The sequence below is a fragment of the Hyperolius riggenbachi genome, chromosome 7 (assembly GCF_040937935.1).
Source record: "Hyperolius riggenbachi isolate aHypRig1 chromosome 7, aHypRig1.pri, whole genome shotgun sequence".
Lineage (NCBI taxonomy): Eukaryota > Metazoa > Chordata > Amphibia > Anura > Hyperoliidae > Hyperolius > Hyperolius riggenbachi.
Genome location: NC_090652.1, coordinates 89,947,470 through 89,960,773, shown reverse-complemented (window position 1 = coordinate 89,960,773; position 13,304 = coordinate 89,947,470). Strand labels below are relative to the sequence as shown.

The 13,304-nt window shown below is 46.6% G+C and overlaps 1 protein-coding gene across 3 annotated transcripts in view; it reads left to right on the top strand.

Annotated features, from left to right (window-relative positions):
* The window catches only part of GRID2IP (Grid2 interacting protein), a 300,286-nt gene that overhangs the window by 159,310 nt on the left and 127,672 nt on the right, over positions 1-13,304 (top strand). The gene's annotated exons all lie outside the window — the stretch shown is intronic.

Below are 13,304 nucleotides of genomic sequence, written 5' to 3'. Positions count from 1 at the left end.
GCATGCGTCCAAGAGTACGCATCACGGCATCACGGACGCCAGAGTGAGCTGCAAAACGCGGCTTACTCTGACGTCCACATCAGAGAGCACCAGGCGTTGCGTTAGGGGCACGTTATGTGCCCTATAACATCCCCTAAACGCAACGTCCCACTGTGAACCTAGCCTCAATGTAATAAAATAAAATGCAAAATCAAACTGGCAAGCTAAACAGAGCTGGAATTGCTGTCAATGTAATTGAATAAAACAGATATTTGTTCAGATGATCATTTTAGATTTTTTTTTGTGTGACAGTTTTAAAATGACTGGTTTAAGAAGACTGCATTAAAATCTATTCATTTGCAGCCAGCATAAGTCTCATGCCAAACTCATCCAGTAAAAAAAAAAAAATTTTCAGAAGAAAGAGAAATAGTTCTGAAGCAAGACTGGAAGCAGTTGTAGGATAACAATATGTATGATGTACTTTACAAAAGAACTCCATGGAAAGGATACTGGCCTTTTTACTCATTTGCGCACTGTTGTGGCGGTTAGACTGAGCAACTGCCGTTCAGTAAGTGCTTTTGAAAATAAAGAAAACCCTGAGAATCTGACAAGTTTTTGACTAGTCGTCCTCCTCTTGGGGGATTCTCAGGGCTTTCTTTATTTTAAAAAAACACTTAAAGAACAGCAGTTGCTCAGTCCAACCGTCACAATAAAGCACAAATAAGTAGATGGGCTGACCGGCAGCTTTGTCTTTTCCAGGGAGGCTAGAAAAGAGTAAAGGAAATTCTGAGAATTCTCCATGAGACGATGGGCTAGCCCAAAATCTGTCATTTCTGATTTTTACTGTATGCTGTAGAAAGAAATTAATTTATAGCACAGCCTACTATGGAAAAAATGTACGTGTTATATGTATGTTTTTTAAATTTTACAGTTTTTTTGCGATAGTGGACCTTTAAAGCAAGTTCACACTGATTCCGTTGTTGTAATTGATTTGGTGTCTTCCAGTAGCGCACACATTCCAATGCATGACCTCTGATCACCATTCATTTGAACGCTGACGTAACATGCATGTTGTCCGGTAGTTCTCAACTAAACTCACATTATTACAGTCCAAGGGGCAACTTGCAGATGTGATTGCTCCCATTGTGTAACCATTGCAGTGTGATTCTTACTTATAACGCACCACATCATTCATAGTGGGAATTCAGCGAACATTAAATGTCAGTTTTCTGCTGTAGTGGGAACCAAGCTTGGATGTAGACTCCTTTGTGGTTGCTGTCAAACCTTTTCACTGACCAATCTGGATCAATATCTCCACAATAATCATGGATTTGTGTTATATACAACAAGAGCAGGGACCGTTTAATTTAAAATGGGTCCCTGGGCAATAGTTAACATGGGGTACCCCCTAAATATAGTGTCATTAGGTGGACTTTGCCCACCCCCCATATAGCTAATGTGATCTCGCCTCTCCAGCTGGTGCGCTACCTCCTTCTTCCTTCTGCGTGCTTCAGCCTACATCCCTGCCAGCGCCTCTTCTTCGGTACCCAAAGGCACATACAGTGGAGTAGCTAAGGAGCTATGGGCCTTGATGCAAGTTTTACAATGGTGCCCCCCAAGCACTATACAGAATTGATGTGGCGCACCAAAACCTGCCAAGAAGGAAGGGGATGGGGAACAGTTTAATGATTAACGCTATTCAAAGTATCTATAGAAGTGATTATTATGAGCTCAGGACCAATAGAGCGCTTATACTGCAGTTGATGGAGGGGCCCCTCTGGCCCAAGGGCCCCGATGTGGTTGCACCCTCAGCACATCCTATTGCTACGCCCCTGGGCACATATATACTTGCTGGCATGTCATGAGGACAGAGATGCTGCAAGAGCCACAGAGACAGGATGTCTTGAAGGAGAAAGGAGGAGGAGCTCACTGGCTGGAGAGGTGAGATTATGCTCTGTAGTGCTTTCTGCTTGAATAAGGGAAGGAAGGCTCATGCCACACCCCCATTTTTTTTGTTGTTGTTGTGAGACTGGAGGACCCCTACAACCTCTGGAGCCCTGTGTAATTTCCCAGTTTGCCCCTATAGAAACTCTGGCCCTAAACATGAGTGAAGTTAGGAAAAGTTTTTTTCATTCACTTTCTTACTCCTCCTGAGTAGTTTTATTATCTTCCTTATTTGTCCTGCATTGTGTTTCCTCCTCCTCTCTCTCTCTCTCTCACTCTTTCCTAACCCCTTTCTTCACAATTAAAACCAGTGGCGGCGCCAGGGGGTGCTGAAGCACCAATTCTCCAAGCACCCCCCAGCGTGAACTGACGCGTCAGTTCACCGGCAGCAGCGGCCCCTAGCTCCGGCAGCGGCAGAGCAGGGCTACGGTAAAATGGCGCCCGAAGCTCTGCTTTGGAGACTTTGAGTCTGCAGTGCAGGGCTTGGGGCGCCATTTTCCCGTAGCCCTGCTTTCAGCGCGGGAGTTTCAGTTGCTGGCTGCAGAGGATCGTGGGAGCTGCGCACCGGACGGAGGTCTGCTGCTGCAGGTGAGTAAATGTTTTTTTTTTTACTTTATATTAGCAGGTGTACTGTATGTTCTGGTCAGGTCTGCCACATGATTGCACATATTTTCTGGTCAAATCTGCCACATGATTGCACATATTTTCTGGTCAAATCTTCCACATGATTGCACGCATTTTCTGGTCAAATCTGCCACATGATTGCACATATTTTCTGGTCAAATCTGCCACATGATTGCACGTATTTTGTGGTCAAATCTGCCACATGATTGCACGTATTTTGTGGTCAAATCTGCCACATGATTGCACGTATTTTCTGGTCAAATCTGCTGACATGATTGCACGTATTTTCTAGTCAAATCTGCCGACTTGACTGTACGTATTTTCTAGTCAAATCTGCCGACATGATTGAACTATTTTCTGGTCAAATCTGCCGACATGATTGACCGTATTTTCTGGTCAAATCTGCTCGCATTATGTGTATTTTCTTGAGAAAACCTGCACAATTATGTGAATTTTCTGGGGAAAGGGTCACCAAAACTAGAGCTGCGTGTCAGCACAGTGGTCTTTGCGTTGCACTTTTAAAGGGAGCCCGAGGTGAGAATAATATTGAGGCTGCCATATTTATCTCCTTTTAAAGAGAACCCGAGGTGGGGTTCTGAGAATAAAATCCCCATACAGAGGCTGGGTCTGTCTATTGAGCCCAGCCTCTGTTGCTATATAGATCGCTCCTAAGCCCCCCCTGCGCTCTGTAATCCTAACATAAAACACAGTCACGCTGCTGACACGCAGCTTGTCAGAGCGCGCTGTGTTTACCTCACTAATGCGGAGGGAAGGGACGCAGGCGGGACCGGAGCGATGCAGGTGGCGGGGGAGCAGCCGAGACTGACAGAGGAGAGGTAAAAACAGCCGCACAGCGCGGCTGTGAGTTATGGGGTATTACAGAGCGCAGGGGGGGGGGGGGGGGGCTTAGGAGCGATCTATATAGCAACAGAGGCTGGGCTGTATAGACAGACCCAGCCTCTGTATGGGGATTTCATTCCCAGAACCCCGCCTCGGGTACTCTTTAACCGATACCAGTTGCCTGGCTGCCGTGCTGGTCCTCCTTTCAACCATAGACCCTGAACAAGCATACAGCAGGTCAGGGGTTTCTGACAATATTGTCAGAACTGACAAGATTAGCTGCATGCTTGTTTCTGGTGTAATTCAGTTCACTACTGCAGCCAAATAAACCAGCAGGGCTGCCAGGCAACTAGTATTGTTTAAAACAAAATAAATATAGCAGCCTCCATATCACTCTCTCCTTTAAATTACAGTTAGCTCCACCCTCATCTGGTGATGGCCACGCCCATTTATTTGCTTCGCGTACCGCAGGTTATGGCCACACCCATTTTTTGCAGTGGCGCGCATTAGTTCCCCCAGAAATTGGTCCAGCACCTGCATAGCACCCCCCCCCCCCCCCCCCAAAAAAAAAAAATCCTGGAGCCGCCACTGATTAAAACTGATTATTTTAAAAAATTTGATTCAAGAATTTAGTTTCCATTGCCAACTAAAATAAGAATAAACAGCTTAGTGAATAGCTACAAAGGAGAGATAAATCCATATGCATATTAGCAAATATGCCAGGAAATATTACCATAACTTAAAGGACAACTGAAGCGAGAGGGATATGGAGGCTGCCATATTTATTTCCTTTTAAACAATACCAGTTCCCAGGCAGACCTGCTGATCCACTTGGCTGCAGTCGTGTCTGAATAACACCAGAAACAAGCATGCAGCTAATCTTGTCAGATCTGACAATAATGTCAGAAACATCTGATCTGCTGCATGCTTGTTCAGGGTCTATGGCTAAAAGTATTAGAGGCAGAGGATCAGCAGGGCTGCCAAGCAACTAGTATTGTTAAAAGGGAAATAAATATGACAGCCTCTACATCCCTCTCGCTTCAGTTGTCCTTTAAGAGGCTTTGTGAATTGACCCCACAGAGCCATAAGGACTAGTCTTGGTGTTTGAATTCGGAACATCATTCCATATTCACACAAACCCGACACTTCAGCACCGAACCTGTGGACAGGGTCAGGGGGAGTTCACTTACTTGCGCTTCACCTGACTCCGATACTTACTCCTTTGTCTTTTGAAGGAGGAAGTATGAGTTTTCTGAAACGCACCAAAAGAGCAAGTAAGTGAACTGACCCTGTCCGCACGTTCGGTGCTGAAGTGCTGAATTCTTTGAACACCAACGCTAATCAGAGCTCACAGGTATGAATGAAGGCAGCTCCTCTTACTGTCCCAGAGTGCTAGTGCCTGATAGGGAGGGATGGTGGCTGTTATGTAGATATCAGCCTGAAGTTCTCACAGATAAAGAGCTTAAACTTTGCACAGATATGGCAGCATTTGGTCCATATCAATTAAAAGGAGACCGAGAAACACCAGTTGGAGAGGTGAGTATGTTTGCTCCCACAGGTTCTGCGTGGATGGAGTTCTACTTTAAAAAAAAATGCAATAATAGTTAATCCGACAGATCAATCACTCTTCTCCTTTCATGGCCATTTAAATAAAGGGCTGGTATTTGGGAGCTGAGAGTAATCAGACAGCTTTCAACTGTTGAGGATGCTTGAGTTGGTGCCGTGGGCATTTTTTAACAAAACTTGTCTGTGCATTATCATTATTATTATTAATTAAGCTGTTCTGTGTGATACATATATGAACATTGCCTGGACTGGGGCTTCAGCCTGGTATTGCAGAAGGCTAGCTGGGGGTTTCGTCCCGAACACAGGATTTTCTCTTGATCTGACCACGGATTAGGGACATCTTGGCATGCACAGCACAGCTGGAATAGAGACAGCTGAGCGATCTCAGAGGCTGCTGCATGATGAAAGTAGGAAATGATTGCTTTGCTTCTGCTTTGGGAGTAGCTTTGGGTAAAAGCACAAATTGCTGAGCTGAGCATCCTTATAAGAAATGTGAGCTTATAGAGGTGTATTCGGAAATGAATATTAGTATTAGCTCTTTGATGCTTGGAAGCAAAGTCTTACCTGTAGTCAGTGCCAGGCCACAGCTGTCAGGCACCCAAGTGTAAGATTACTAAATAAGCAGTCCTTTCCATTGCAAATCATTCTTCTTCACTGTCACAGCATTGACGAAGTAAGGCGTTGATTTAGATGCCATTGTTTGCAGATAGCTTTGTTTTTTTGCCAACATTGGTCCATATGTTTCCCCACTGGTCAAGTGTTAAAATGGACCTGAACTCTTTCACAGGACAGAATGAAAGCATAGAGAAATGCACCCTGTAGGTATTCAGAGAGATTAGCCTGTCTAAAGCACAAGTTGTTATTTGATCTCTCATCTGTGTCAGCTGACTGCCATGGCAGAGAGCTCAGGATGTTGACAATATGTCTGCTTCCATGAAAGTAGGAAGTAGACAAACATCAGATTCATTGCCAGATTTGTATCAGCGGTAACAAAGAAATGTTTTTCCTTAAAAGTTATTATGCTGTTGCTTATCTTTTAGAGCAGAGAGGAAGTTCTGAGTTCAGGTCCGCTGTAAGGTGCTCATACATCAGGAGATGTATGGGCAGATCGACCAAGAGACAGATCTCTCTGTGATTGAATCGGTTGCCTGCCCATACACTACAGGCCGATTCCATGTCTCGGGAATTGGCCTTGTGACCCCCGCATCCGCCGCCTTGCACCGCCTGTCCCCCCTAGTGTATAATGTCCCCTGCCGGCGTGCCCTATGCAGTATGCTTTACCTGTCAGTCACTGGCTCTGGGCTCTGTCCGCACATAGACGGCCCACGTTACACTGGCAACCATGTGGAGCACTTGTATGCAGATGGAGCCCGGAGCCAGCGGCGGACAGGTAAGGTATGCTGCATAGTGCCCCGGGGAAGGGGGGGTGGTTACATTAGGGGGGGACAGCGGCGGGGGTTCTGTCACGTTTCTCCCATGTTACCTTATCACTGCGCACTGAATCTTGTAAGTAAGCCCCACATTCATGTCCGATTGATACCTGCAATCAATTTCGGCCTGAAATGAGTCACATCATTGATCAGGCATGCTCTTGTTGGCACCGTTTTTTCATCTGATTTGATTGTAATGATCGAATCGGATGGTTGACCAGCCACCAAGTCACCTGATGTATGGCCACCTTTACCATCCAAGTGAGACTTAAAGCATATCTGAAGCCACCCTGAAAAAGTAACATACTCACCTATGTAGAGGGAAGGCCCTGGATCCAATAGAGCCTTCCCAGTCCGTTCTCCGTGCCCTCGTTCCACTGCTGTCTCCCAGGAAAGTCCGCACCTTCAGGACTCCTCAGAAGGTTTTGGACGCACTTGTGTCCTGAATGCTGCTGAAGATGGGTGCATGCGTACTACACTTGCCTGAGCACGGACTCGTATGTGCGCAGTACAGACCAGCTTATCTTTGGAAGTACTTGGGGACGCAAGTACTTCCAAAACCATCACAAGGACTCCCAAAGTTGCAGTCCACCAGCTCGTTGAATAACTTTCACGGGAAGACAACGGGGGACTGAGTTATCCCAATCCCACAAACTCTCCCCTCAAAGGGTCAATGTCCAGTGGGGGGTCATCAACCACTGTCCTGATGTGTTGTGGCAGAGGGCCTCTTGCAGTTACTCCTGCTTAAAGGAACACCGAGGTGAGAGTGGTATGGAGGCCACCATGTTTATTTCCTTTTAAACAATACCAGTTGCCTGGCGGTTTTCCTGATGCTGTGTTTCTAATACTTTTAGCCATAGACCCTGAACAAGCATGCAGCAGATCAGGTACTCTGACACAGCTGACTCAGGTTTTACTGGATTAGCCATATGCTTGTTCAAGGGTTGTGACTCACACTTCCTATGCCAGAAGATCAACAGGGCTGCCAAGCAACTGGCATTGTTAACAAGAAAATAAATATGGCAGCCTCCATATCCCTCTCACTTCAGTTGCCCTTTAAATACATACGTTACAGATTGTTAGTTGGCTCGGAATTTTGGTTGATTCAGACTCCCTCTTTATAAAGGGAGTTGTGACAGTGAAAGGCAGGCATAACATATTTCAATAAATGACTAAGTTGCAGTACATCATCTTGTTTGCGGCTGGCAGCTGCAGCCTGGTGCCAGTGTGCTGCTTGCTCCCTACCTAGAAGCAGCCTGGCAGACAGACGGACTCAGACCACCTTGCCAAGTCGTGTCTGGAATCTGTGTTTTGTTCCTGTTGTGAAATGTAACAAATTGTATTTTTTAATTATTTAGCGAATTGCAGATGGGAGTTGGTAGTAAGGTTATAGACGGGAGCTTCTGCGCCTGTCGTATTTTCGGAAGCCAACAATTATCTTGTGTTTTAATTAACGTCTTCTGTGCCAGACGGCAGAGGGACTGACCCGCAAGCAGCGCAAACGGCATCTTGCCGTCTGATGAAATAAGCGTGTTTTGCAGGCAGGACGCCTTCCATTCTTCTACGAAGGCGTAGGCGGATTGATAGGTTTGCTCCATGGGCGCGTTTAACCCCTGCTGTTCCTGGAGTTTGGAGGAAGCACGTCCCATCTGTTTTGCTGTGTAGGGTAATAAGTAGCATAGGGAGAATTTCACACATTTAAGCTTTGTTTAAGAGAACAGGACAGATATACAAATGGTGTCATTTAAAAGTATATCAGCCAGGAAAAAAATCTGGAGGCTGCAACTGTCTGAAAGGCCAAGATTTAGTGGTGATCTTCTTGTACAGAACTTTTTAAAAGTACCCGAGGTGCGAGGCCTATAGAAGCTGTGAGATATAGTTCCTTTTAAACAATTCCAGTTGCCTGGCTGTCACGCACCTGAAACAAGCATGCAGCTAATATTGCCAGATTTGTCATAGACATCTGATCACCATATGCTTGTTCAGGGTCTATTGCTTAAGGTATTAACCTCCTGAGCGGTATGGACGAGCTCAGCTCGTCCATCACCGCCGGAGGCTGCCGCTCAGGCCCTGCTGGGCCGATTTGCTTCAAATAAAAAGCAGCACACGCAGCCAGCACTTTGCCAGCCGCGTGTGCTGCCTGATCGCCGCCGCTCTGCGGTGATCCGCCGAGAGCAGCGGCGAAAGAGGGTCCCCCCAGCCGCCCGAGCCCTGTGCAGCCGGACCAATCAGTTCCGGCCAGCGCTAAGGGCTGGATCGGAGGCGGCTGACGTCAGGACGTCGGCTGACGTCCATGACGTCACTCCGCTCGTCGCCATGGCGACTAGGAAAGCCAAACAAGGAAGTCTGCTCATTGCGGCCTTCCTTGTTTGTTCTGGGCGCCGGAGGCGATCGGAAGAACGCCTCCGGAGCGCCCTCTAGTGGGCTTTCATGCAGCCAACTTTCAGTTGGCTGCATGAAATAGTTTTTTTTTAATTGAAAAAAAACCCTCCCGCAGCCTCCCTGGCGATCTCAATAGAACGCCGGGGAGGTTAAAGGCAGAGGATCAGCAGGACAGCCAGGCAATGTGCATTATTTATAAGGAAAAAAAACATGTCAGCCTCTTTATCCCTCTCACCTCGGGTTCCCTTTAAAGGGGATCTAACCTCCTGTTTGGGCAGTAAGTCTGCAGCTGGACAACCCAAGTGACTTACCCCTGCTGCCTTCACCTTCCTTTGGGTCCCTCCATGTCTCAAGTTTTCCCTGCAAGCTCAATGACATCATTGTGCGGCAAAAGGTGTGGGACTGGGTGTTGTTCATCAGTTAAGGTACACCTGTACTGAAAGGGGTATATAAACTGAGAGGGATATAAAGGCTGGCATATTTATTTCTGTCTAAAATAGGCTTATTTCTGTCTAAAATATTTATTTATTTCTAAACCATGCAGATTGCCCAGCTGTCCTGCGGATCCTCTGCCTCTAATAGTTTTAGCCATAGACCCTGAACAAGCATGCAGCAGATCAAGTGTTTCTGACTGAAGTCTGACTGGATTATCCACATGCTTGTTTCAGGTGTGTGATCCAGACACTCCTGCAGGCAGAGATCAGCAGGACTGCCAGGCAACTGGTATTGTTTCAAATGAAATAAACATGGCAGCCTCCATATCCCTGTCAGTTCAGGTGTACTTTAAAGCAATGACGAGCTAGGAGTAAAGTCACACTGTGGGTGTTAGCAGTACCAAATAGTATAACCGTATTGGCCACTATGATGGGACTGACATTCAGAAGACAAGGGAGCAAGCTTGAAAAAAAATGTATTAGTGGTAAGTTTGCATATTTGATGTAGCCATGTAGCTGTCCCCTCAGTGCCCTAGCCAAGGATTTAAATGCTCATTGCCGTGCTCAAATGGCATTACTGTACAAATAAATGTTGGCAAGCATGGCTTTGTCCCCTGTTGGGAATTGTCGCTGCCTCTCTTAATGTACCTATACTAACCCTGCTCACTTGCTTTTTATTGGCAAGTATGCAGGATTTTTTTAGGGAAAAAACACAAATCCTAGGGAAAAACTCATACTTACCTAGTAAAATCAGTTGTCCTCCACGGTTCCTCCTCTTGGATCCAACCCCATTCAGGTGCTCGATACAACAGAGAAACCAAAAAAAGCTAAGCCTGAAATTTTACTTGGCCCCACCCAGCTGGTCGCAGAGTACATATTGCAAAGGCGTCTAGGGAACATTGTGCCACCTCATGCTTGTAGTTAAACTATTGGTAATATTATATTCAGGGGCATAACTAGACATCACTGGGCCCCCCTGCAAAACTTTGGATGCCCCCCCCCCCCCCCTCGCTTTCTGCACAGGAAAACTGAGGACCAATGTGTTTTCCCCATGCAGATAAAAACACTTAGACTTAAAGAAAACATCAGGCAATCTATGCTACCCCTAGATCTACTTACCCAGGGCTTCCTCCAGCCCCTTGCAGCTGACAAGTCCCTCATTGCAGCTCTGCTCCCAGTACATACATACACACACAGCTGTATTATTTTACTACATGAGAGCACATGCTATATGGAGGAACAACAATGACATGCTGAACATAAGATATGGTATTCACTGTAACTTTGGCAAAACATTCAGAATGTCACTGATTGATACTGTCATTACCAGATCTTGGACTCAATATGAGATAACAAGTTCTCAATGAGGCAGCACAGTCAGACATCAATCCTACCCACTCCATTGTGTTGTAAAAGTAATCAGACACCATAAGCCTGTGTGTGATAAGAATCTAGGAATCTCTTTGGAGTGATTGCTAAAGCCGCATCTACACGAGTAGATGCGGCCGCGATGCTCCTTATCAATCGAGCCGCTGATGTGGCTCGATTGATAAGATCCGACAGGACGGATCTCCGCACCGCCGATTCCCTGCTCGCTCCCCGCGAGGGGACAATGGCAGGGAATCGAGCGGAAGATAAGCGGGGACGAGCGGGGAATCGAATGCGGCGCACGCGCGGCAAGCGGGGATGCGGCGGGTACGCGGAAGAGGCGATCCGGCGGCTAATCGAGCTGCCGGATCGCTGCAATCTCTCATAGTGTAGACGGGGCTTAAGGGACAGTATACAACTTTTTTTAAAAAATGTGACTCCTTTGTAAGGTTGTACATGAAGTCCTCACAACTTTGCAACAGTGAGACACAGAAGTTTTTTATGAACCCTAGGGGGCAGGGACAGTGTACACATTCCAAAGTGTGTATGATTCCTTATCTGTGTGGTGGACACATGCAGTCAATATAACAATGGTGCGAGAGCATTATACGCTTTTTCTCTCCATGCCCTTAGATGTGAGTCTTTCAAACTTTCCCCCCCACGGCCCCCCTGTGGGTTCTGGGCCCCCCTGCGGAGGCATCCCTTGCAGGGTCTATTGTTACACCCCTGATTATATTAATAGCAGTATCTGAAGTACTAGCTGATCAGCTAGTATCTGGCACCTGAATCAAAAGCTCACCATCATAAGGCGGCAAATTTAACAATGCAGCCTATTGCACGCTTGCCTACGCTGGCATCCAATTGGCCTGTACCAAGCTTCTAGTTCCCCTTTCCCTCTCCACGGGACACAATGCACCTCTTGACACAAGTCTGGGCAACTTATCTGTGCATCAATCAGGGAAAAACGTCACCTGAAGCCATCAAGAAAGATTAGTCCAAAACAGAAATGACTGCTCAACCTTAGCAAACTTGAGAGTGCTATATGTTGAATAGAAGGGTGTGGAAAGGGTGGCCAGTTTAGCTCCTTTGCTGCCATGCTTTGTGCTGATTTGTAAAGGATATCTAAATCAAGCAACATTGATTTTTTTTCTATGGAAGGCGTATGGAACCACGCCTTAAAGAGACACTGAAGCGAAAAAAAAAATATGATATAGTGAATTGGTTGTGTACTATGAATAATTACTAGAAGATTAGCAGCAAAGAAAATATTCTCATACTTTTATTTTCAGGTATATAGTGTTTTTTCTAACATTGCATCATTCTATAATATGTGCAGATTACACAACACTCAGCATTCAAAATGAGTCTTTCAGAGCAGTCTGAAGTAATGACCTCTCCTCTAGCAGAGGAAAAGTAAATAGTCCAGGAACAGTTGAAATAATAAAAGTCAGATAACAGCCCTCTCCACGACTAACTTAGTCGGAGAGCTTAACCCTCCTGGCGGTATGAAAAATTCCGCCAGGAGGCAGCGCGGCAGTTTTTTTTTTTGTTAAATCATGTAGCGAGCCCAGGGCTCGCTACATGATAGCCGCTGCTCAGCGGCATCCCCCCGCCCTCTTCGATCGCCTTCGGCGATCTCCGATCAGGAAATCCCGTTCAAAGACCGGGATTTTCTGGAGGGCTTCCCCCGTCGCCATGGCGACAGGGCGGGATGACGTCACCGACGTCGTGACGTCATTGGGAGTCCCGATCCACCCCTCGGCGCTGCCTGGCACTGATTGGCCAGGCAGCGCACGGGGTCTGGGGGGGGGGGGGCCCGCGCGCCGCAATGGATAGCGGCGATCGGGCGCAGGCCGGCGGCGATCAGTGTGCTGGCGCAGCTAGCAAAGTGCTAGCTGCGTCCAGCAAAAAAAAAATTAAGAAAATCGGCCCAGTAGGGCCGGAGAAAACCTCCTGCGCGGCTTACCCCGAACTACGTTCGGGGTTACCGTCAGGAAGGTTAATGGCTTGTTTGCATAGAGATAACTGGAGTTTCTCAACTCTTCCTTTACTGGAAACAATTAGACTGATGTATCTGATCTTAATGTTTTATTTCTTAGCTGTGCTACACATACAAATCATAATATCATCATTTTTTTTTCCGCTTCAGTGTCTCTTTAATGTGTACACACTTAAAGAGAGTCTGAAGTCATTTCAATTCCACGACTTTCCAAGTCGTAGATTTTGCTGCCCGGGGGAGGCAGAGCTGTGTGCAGTAGCTCTGTCTCTAATCCAGTCAATCTCCGCCGATCTCCACCTCTCCCCGCCCTTCTCAGTGAAAGAAGACTGAGAGGGGCGGGGAGAGGCGGAGATCGGCGGAGAGTGACTGAAGCAGAGGCAGAGCTACTGCACACAGCTCTGCCTCTTCCAGGAAGCAAAATTCTGCGATTGTAGAATTTTGCCCCGAGGATTTCTTGGGAGATAAATACCTTGTTCTGACACGGGAATGAAGCGATACAGCGTTGAGCTTAATGCGTAAGGTAACTGCGCAATACAAACAGGTAGTTGAAATGGCTTCAGACTCTCTTTAAGTGACATTCAGATGTTGGAGAATTTTTACTCATAATGATTGGTCAGTATGGTTTCGGGTCACCATCTGCTAAAGGCCCTCTATAACAAAAAGCATGATCTGTTCTGTGATGAAGGGAAGGAGGGGGGCAGGCAGGTAAAAAGTCCTGGCACTGTTATTATTCCCCAT